Genomic DNA, 9,393 nt, shown 5'->3' on the forward strand with positions numbered 1-9,393 from the left:
AAATGGAGTCCGCATGCAAAAGTTATGATTATTAGAAAAACAATTTAAGGGCCTACCGTAGGCTGACACGTGGCACCATCACCATAGGGAACCACGTGTTTCCATCTCCCTTAGTCCTTCCTCCTCATGACAAGGCACGAGATCATGAAACGTGTGTAGGACGCGGTGTGCCTAGGCACGACGCTCCCTTTGAATTTGGTTATATATATGGCCGTTTGCTAGCTTCTTTTGGTACCAATTCACTTATAAAGTCTTCCAAACTCTCCCGAACCCTCGAGGCCCGATTCTAGTATTTATTAGGTGTTAGTAACAAAGATACGGAGCACTAGAGATCCTATAGAAATAGAGTTTTTGGTTTTGAAGTTTTGCCCGCGTAATTCCCGGTTTTCCGCTAGACAACCTGTAAGTTGAGTATTCTTACCGTGCTCTAAGTATAACTTATACTTATGTTTATAATCGTTACTATGAACTTATAAATAAGATTTATTAGTAATACCAGTCGTTATATTGATCGATCTACTTACAGGGATGATCTCAAAGCAAGATTAGTGAGGTGTTTAAAGTGGATTTTACAAACAATATATATCTCTGATATTGTCATATTTATACACTTATTTAGGCATTGCTTTAATACATTTAAGCTATATTTTGTTAAAATACAAAGATATTTGCTATTTATAATTTTTGAATTTTATTTTATAGCCAAAAAGACATTCTCGAGGAAAACGAGCTGAAACTGAAGAAAGTTGGATACTTGAAGGACTGAATCCGATATTAAGAGAAGAAAGATGAAGAAATCGAGCACATGGAAGTTCCCACAACGTGGACATTTGATACCCACAATATCGCATAAAGAATCTTCTTGATCCTTCCATTAAACCATTCATACTACGTGACCATCTCGTGGTCACGACGTGACCACATGTCAAGCCCAAAATTTCTATGGCAAAGCATAGATAAGTTGGCACATATAGGATAACCATGACTCCCATGATCTGAAATCTATTTCCCACGTCGTCGTGACCAAAATTTGGAAAGTATATATATAGGTCTTATAATTGAATTGAGGAGACCTGAAGTAGAGAGCTGCGATTGAAAAGTGAAAAAAATAGATTCTAAGAACCCTGGGAAGACAGAAAAAGATTAGAGATTAAGAGACTGGAGCAAGATTCCCACTTAGATCATTCGGTTTTGATAGATTCCATTTTATGCATCTTTTATAGTAGTTTAAAAGAATTTTGTACCATAATTTATGTTTTAATCATATGCATTAGTTTAAATGATGTTCAACTAATGTATTTCATAAGAATTCCCATACTGCTCGTGTTTTGGTGTCTATTTCAGGTAATTTGAAGTGGTGCGGTAGTTTGAAAGTCTTTGGATCATATCTGGAACATATATGGAGCTTATTTGGAGCCAAAACGCTAAAAAAAGACCAAATAGCTTCGTATTGACACCTGTGTTACAAATAAACTGAGTGGGTCAGGTTGGGAAACCTAGTGAGTACATAGGGTTTCAACCCACAATAATATAGTTAATTTGTTTCTTCACATAATTCATGTCAAACAATTAACCTGATTACCCATCCCCATTTTCTTCATTTAATCTTCCCTAAAGATTTATCCTAAGGGTCATCTCCTACATCATATTTACCTCTCATCGCATTTCCTTATATGTTTGTTCCTAAGGACCTTTCCTAAGGATCATCACCTACATCGCATAGATAGTACTGATTTGGGGATTACTCCCCCAATACGTGTCTAGTAAGGGTTAGGGTATCATCACATGAATACGAAGTTATAATATCGCCTGAACTCGTAATTCAAAGTAAGGGTTAGAGTATAATCGTATGAATACGTAGTTACAAGATCGCCTGAACTCGTAATTCATCACCTACAGGTTATGAGCCTGCTAGTGTTTCCACATGACTCTCTAGAATAGTCTGTGGTCGCCATCTATACTCTAGTAGATGACTACATCGCCACATCGCAGGTCAAGGTTATGGAATCTCCTCACATCTCACATCACCTATTTATCATCACCTATCTATCATCACCTAGTTATCATCACTTTTCTATCATCACCTTTCTCTCATCACCCGTCGCTACCCAATATATATTTATAAGTATAAAAGTACATATACCGTTTAAATCATGTAAACATGTATATATCGTTCATCTAGCATAGATATCAGGAACGCAGATAATATGCACACATAGCACGTAATTTATATTAAATACTTCATATATATGTGTAAGATGAAGTAACTATGCACTCACTTGTTAAAGTGATGATTCCAAACTCGGGCAGGGCTTCACTTCTAACAATTTTATTCTCCTTCGACGAAACCTAGTATTATTACCACTAGATTTTAGTCTAATATTTATTGCGACTAATTAAGCCAAGGTCTACGAGTGATATCGTTTTATAAGTGTTAAACAATACTTTTCAACTACTATGTACACACAGGGGCCAGACATGAAACGCCGGAGGGCAGGACCATTTTGGCATTTAAGCTGTTGAAATCCAATAACCCTATAAAGATATTATAATAACACTTTTTATAATACTTATATTACTTATAGGTTCAAAACAACGATATTAAACTTAAACATAAGCTATACTTAAAGTAGGGTAAGCATAACTCACATACTAGGACGTTTGACTAGGAACCGGGCTCTGCAGGGGCAGAACTTCCGAGCCGAAAGCTCTTCTTCTCGGAGCCTTCTAGTGCTCCAGGACTCGCCTCTTAACACTTGGGAAGTACTAGGGATCGGGAGGGATTTAGAGAGATGTTTGAGAGAGAAAGAAAGGTTGTGGTGTGAAGAAATGGGAGAAACCTCGCATCTATTTATAGCCCACAGCTTCGGACTACGCTGGGCATACTCATCGGGGTATGTTACGCGTACTCAGTAAGCTGCATGTACAAGGCTACACTGCGCGTACGAGGGGGCAACTTTTGGTCATCCGAAGCGAGGCCGTGGAGAGGAAGCAAGGACTGAGATTAAGCCACGTCACCCTCCTTCGCATCAGCCTATTTCCGACTTCTAAATTCCATAAATTTCGCATATGCACTCTATTTTCGATGTTCTTTATATCCACGCGTAGGTGGCGATGTAATCTACAAATTTCGTTTAGACTCCATCGGCTAATTTTGACTTTATTTTTAAAGTTATATTTAACCGATTTAGGCAGTTAAAATCCGTTAAAATTTCATAACTTTGTCATCCGACGTCTGTTTTCGTCTGTCTTTATATCTTTGAGTTCCTATTAACGGCATCTTCGATTCTCGTTTAGGTTGTGTCGGCTAAAAATCGGTCGAGCTAAAATTCGAATTTCGGGTTGTACACTACTATGCTAAATCTTAGAAAAATCATAACTTCCTTATACGAAGTCAGATGTGGACGTTGTTTTTATGCATGCTCTCGGATTAATGTATACTACGACTTTCATTTAGATTGCTAAGGCTAAAAAGTATTTTATCGCAAACTCACTATTTACGATTCCCGGTGTCGTGTCAGTTTTGCCGTAAAACTTTGACATGTCATAACTTCTTCGTTATAACTCGGATTTCAGCGTTCTTTATATGTACGGAACCCTTGTGACATATACTATAACTTGGTTAAGATTTTTCATTCTAAATAACCTTATATCAAAAAGTCATTTTTGACGTTCAATGTCTCTAAATTGATTAGCTTGAATCTGCGGGCGTTACACATTCCATGTGTTCTAAAAGGTCGCTCTCATATTTGGTAATAAAAGGTCGTGAAAACAAACCATATACAGTGCCAATGGGTTAAAGTTTAACATTTTCAAAGTATAGACACATGAAAGTGACAAATGATTATAGTTTTCAATTCCAATTAAATGTTTACAATATCAAAATAAAATGTTACTTCAATGCCAAAAGATGAAATTAACTAAACTCTTGGTACTTTGATATGTCGTCGACAAAAACCCAATAAAAACTAATTTTAGTTGACAACCAAATAAAACAAGACGAGAAAGTCCAACTAACATACCAAAAGACCCTATGTGTAACATCGTAAATTTAGGTCTAGATTTTTCCATTTTATTTAATTAGAAAATTAATTAAATAATAAAAATAATGAATAAATGAATAAAGTAACTTAAAATAATAAGAATTAGAGTTCTAAGTAATTATAAATAAAATTTTTAAGATTCAAAGTTAAAAGTTAACCAATGGAGATAAGAGACTAAAAGTGTAAACCGACAAAAGTATGGTTGACTATGAATTTGACTCTTTTGGATGTCATTGGACCATTTAAGTCATACTTTGGATGGAAGGGGACTTAATATGGACACTCCGAAAATTATTACCCATTTATGGGAATTATGGATCAAATGTGTCAAAAACCCAAAAGAGAGGGTAGAACATGAAAAATAAAAAAATAACAGCTTCACCCACTTCATTTCAACTCATTAGATCGATTAGGAGGGACAAAAGAGAAGGATATGATGATTTAACAAAAACACACCTCCTATATTCGACTTCAAGCTTAGTAGAAGTAATTTAGTGCTTGAATTGAAGAATTCGAGAGGTCCAAGGTATAAATCTATCCTCCCTTATGATAAATTTGAGTTCTATGGGTTGAAATGAAGTTAGATGATATTTTAAACTCAAATGAGGGATACAATTTTGATTTTCTAACAAGTCTATGTTGATTGATATGATTTTTAACTCAATTCTAACAACCCTTGGTGGATTTGAGCTTTAATAAAAGTCTATACTCAAACCCTAGTTACAATAAATTTGATGTTGCTATTGTTAGGTTTATACCTCTAGATGATTCAATGAACATTGGATTGAGTTTTGATGCAAAATCCCCCATGGATGCACAAACAAACAAAGATGAGAGAATGAATGGTTAATTAGGTGAATCTGGAGAAGTTTATTTCCATTAAAAGGAGGAAGAAATCCATGAACCATGAATTATGATGTTTTGGAGGATTGTATTTTTTATTTAATTGATTTAAACCAAATCAAATATGAATTAGAGTATGAAAAATGATTTGGCAGTCATGGAGTGATTCAATTAACGCAAACTCCATTCGATCTAGCTTAGGTGGAATCTCATGAATAGAATCCCCAATTCCATGGACTTCAATGTTAAATCTAAATAGATTAATGGTATGTTAGATGATGAATTTATAGTTGGTTAATGAGTTCAAATAGATTCTTTGGTGATGATTTGATAATTTGAGGTCATTAAGACATTTGGTTAAGTAGTGATGCTCATATAAGCAAACTCAAATCTCATATGACATCTAGAAGGTCTTAATGATTATTCATAAGGAAAATAGGGCTTAAATGGGTATTTGATAAGTAACTAACCTTTATTTAGTCCTTAATAACCTTTTGGTGAAGTTTGGTGGCCATTAGAGGTCTAGGGAACAAGTTGCAATGCTTTTAGGAAAATTCTACACAAAAATGGGTGACATGCACTGTTGAAGGGGTCATGTCACATAAGGCATAAATGAAACAGGGTCATGCAACTACAGTGTAATGTGGCATGGGTTGTGTTTGGTGTTCTGTAAAGTGTACTTTTATGTGTAAAACCTAGTAAACGACCTTCGAGGGGTATTTTTGTCTATACGATAAAAATATTATAGGGGTATTTAGATCATTTTAGTAACAAATACTTGGAATGACAATAGGTGGTTTCTAAGAGGTAATCAAGCTTAAAGGAAGTAATGATAGTTTGGAATTCATTTGCATGAAAATGATTTTTATATAGGATTTTAATAAATAGAAAAGAGTTATGAGTTTTAAAAGATTTTTAGCATGAATACTTGTGCATTCATGTAGGATAGGGAAATGACTTGTGTATCCCTCTAAAGTCCATGGAAAACGAGACTAATATATTTTCCTAGAGGTTAGTGTGGTATTCTATACATGCCCCACTTGTACAAGAAGCTAGCTACGTTTTGTACGAGACCAATGATTTGATAGCTCACATGTACCCATTATGAGACTAAGAGAAACGAGAGAAGTCATGATATATGGTGGTTGTCGAGTCCAAAAAAATTAATACCCTAAATATTACACACTAAGATAGTGTATAGTGGTAAAGGGATCGTATCCATGGAGATTGGTTCAATTTTATAACTCTATGAAAATCTTGTTGTACAAACACTTGTAAAATGACAATAAAAAATAAAACCAGGGGTTTTAATGTTTAAAGGTTTTAAAGAAACTAAGTTTACACTAAGGTTTGAAAAATGTAAATAAACAAGTCGAAGATTTGATTTTAGTTCAGTATGAGAAATATGGTTGATATTAGACTTTCATTACTTGAACAATTGGTTAAATGATCATGAGAACGCCAAGGTGCAATACTTGTGTTTACAATATAACTTGGCTATAGCAATTTATAAGCATAATTTGCCTCAACTCTTCTTTTATATTAAAATGGCTAAAGAAGCTTATAGCACATTTCCTAAATCAAAGTCAAAAAGATAAAGAAGCATGTAATTTTGTGAAAATGAATTAGCATTAGGTTTTAAGAGTCACCAAATCCAAAGAGTAATCCATTGCATTCATTACCACTATGGAGAAAATATTTCCTTAGTCTAAATGAAATGAAAACAAACATTTAAACTAATTGTTGCTTGTTAAATTGAAGACCCATTACTTAGCCAATAACTTAACCAACAAAAATAACATTCATATGTAAATATTCATGACTAAAGATACATAAATATGAAGGAAGTTTTGATAGAAAATATGATCATAGATATTCAACACAAGTTCATGGTGTTGTTCAAAATAACCAAATCATTCCAGCAATTACATCCAAGTAAACCAAAGATTGTTTATCCTAGCATGGATAAACTCATGAAAACAAGATAGGAATTAGAAATACCAATCATTCAACAAGATGAAAGATGAAAAATCCAAAAATCTTCCAGTGTTCTTGAGAGCAAAATGTGTTCTTCCCTTCAAAGAGTTCTTCATCTCTAAGCTTCAAAAGTTGCAGTCAAAAGGCTTCGAATTTGGATCTAAAAGTTGCTCCAAAAGTATACCACCAAACTTCCCAAAATAGAGGCAAAATGATAAAATCTGGATTCTTCAAAGAACGTCCCACGATGTCCATTTGGGCCATTCATGCGGATCGCGTAAGTGTCGCTGAATGGACATCTTGGCCCATTTAGGTGGTCTTCTCCTCTCCAATGCTCTTGTCTATGATCCAGCCCATATTTAATGTTCTTGATAGCCCATATTTGCTTCTAAGCTCTTCCAAACTAGCCCGTACTGCTTTTGATCATCCACAACTTCATATCTCACCACATCATCATCCACTCTTCATCCAAGATTAAGCCCAAGGTATTCCTTCATTATGTTGACAATAAGCCCAGTTGCACCACTTCAAGCCCACAGATAAAACGAAATCCTCCAACTTCAAGATCCACATTCCTGCACTCCTCCGTATTCGAAAGTCTTCGATAAATCTTGCAATTATGCTCAAAAGACTATAAAGTACCCGATAAAGATGAAAAATAATGAAAAGAGAAAATATGCATGAAGACTAACTAAAAGGAGATGAAATGAGCTAAAAATAAACTAGGAAAAGAAGTAAATAAAATAAAACTATCAAATTACCCCAAGCTTGAACCTTGCTTGTCCTCAAGTAAGACAAGACTAAAATGAACTCAGGATGAACTATCCTAAAAATAAAAAGAAGGGAAAGAGCCACATAACATGGTCAAGATCAGTCAGCATGGTCAAGATCGGTTTTGCACGGACTTTACGCACCTTTCAAATGTTGTCCACTTTAAAATCATAAACCACATTCCCAAACTACTTGAAGGGGGAATAGATTACGTCTGAATGTGGCAGCCATTAGAGCATACTAGACAAAGGAAATAAGGGATAAGCCCAGTAGGGGCACTTTAAATTCACCAATGCAGAGCATAATGCATGATAGAAAGATGCCTCCATACCCGATGATTCCTAAATTTGTTAGGCTAATGTGTATAATAACGAAATAGGGTTTGTAACACGACCTTCGGGTAAACACCCGACTTCGGAGGTTTCTCCATTGTATTGTCCTTTACAATCTACCATCTCACCTTCATTGCCTTTTCTCACCAAAATTGAAAATAAAATAAAATAAAAACAACTCAATCTAAGAAATAGACACAGTGCAACCTAAGTCTTCAATCTTGAACTTCTTCTTTCAGACTTTTGTCTTCTTATTTCTTGTCCCGATATTTGTGATTTTGGTCTTCGGTTTTCAGGTTTTTTTTTACATGAAGGAGAGCTTGAGCTTGAATTTTCCCTTGATCTTTTATTCTTCTTTTGTGTTGCTTCGTTTCTTCATTTTTTTCGTGTTTCTTCGAATCTTCTTTTATTATTTCTTTTTCTTGTCTTTCCAAATTTTCTTCATTTTTTTTGTTTTTGTTTAAAGCCTAAGGGATTTCACCATAGATAGAGGCTAATAATGAATAACTAATGATCATTAATAGTATGTCAAGATCTACTAAAAAGGTAGGGAATGACTCAAAAATGGGTGTTACCAAAAAAAATTGTGGTCCCAAAAATGTGAATTGGGGACCTACCTCAAAGTTCATCAATGTAAGGCGTGATGAACAAAACCTAACTAATTATCTACTCTAGACCCGTAGAAAAATTTCTTAGCCTAAAACGGTGGTGAGAATCTAAGGGGTATTCGCCTAAAGTCGAGATGTGATTCATCCAAATCTTCAAAATACCTTACCGAGCTTATCTTTGCTTGCACGCTTCGTCTTCACCAATCACTTCCTTCTGCACCTAGACCCAATCAAGCTACTTGCATCTGAACCCCACACAAGCAGTCCAAAAATTGGCATTTTCAAGCTCAAAATGTGTCCCACTTGTCAAACACAAGGAATTCCATAACAAAACCTGAGACCAATCTATGATTCAATACTTATGAACCTATTATATGGTGCCCAAGATGTGAGAATAAATAGATAACAAAAAATGCATGAATGCTAATGTCCTAATTAAATGTCATCCTAGAAATAAAAGAAGAAAAGAAGAAAATAAAATATTTTTCGAGTTTTAAATGTGACAAAATGAAATAAAAATGTATGCAAGTTAACTAAAATGCAACCTACTTATAATGCATGCAAAATAGAAAAAAAAAAGGAAATACGCCACCCCAAGCTTAAAAGTAAGCATTATACTCAATGCTTGGGGAAAGGGTGAAGTACCTAAACTGGGGGATTGAAAGGATGGAAATGTACATGGCAGTAGTGGTAATCCAACATGTCCTAAACTTGACGGGAAGTGGAGAAGCCGCTATGTTCTAGCCTATCAACTTTGTTTCACACAGCTTGGATGACACGTGTGTTCTCTTGAGTCTGAGTGTTGATGTGCTGGATAGT

This window comes from Lactuca virosa, chromosome 1 (genome assembly GCF_052849685.1).
Source record: "Lactuca virosa cultivar CGN04683 chromosome 1, Lactuca_virosa_CGN04683_v6, whole genome shotgun sequence".
In the NCBI taxonomy this organism is placed as follows: domain Eukaryota; kingdom Viridiplantae; phylum Streptophyta; class Magnoliopsida; order Asterales; family Asteraceae; genus Lactuca; species Lactuca virosa.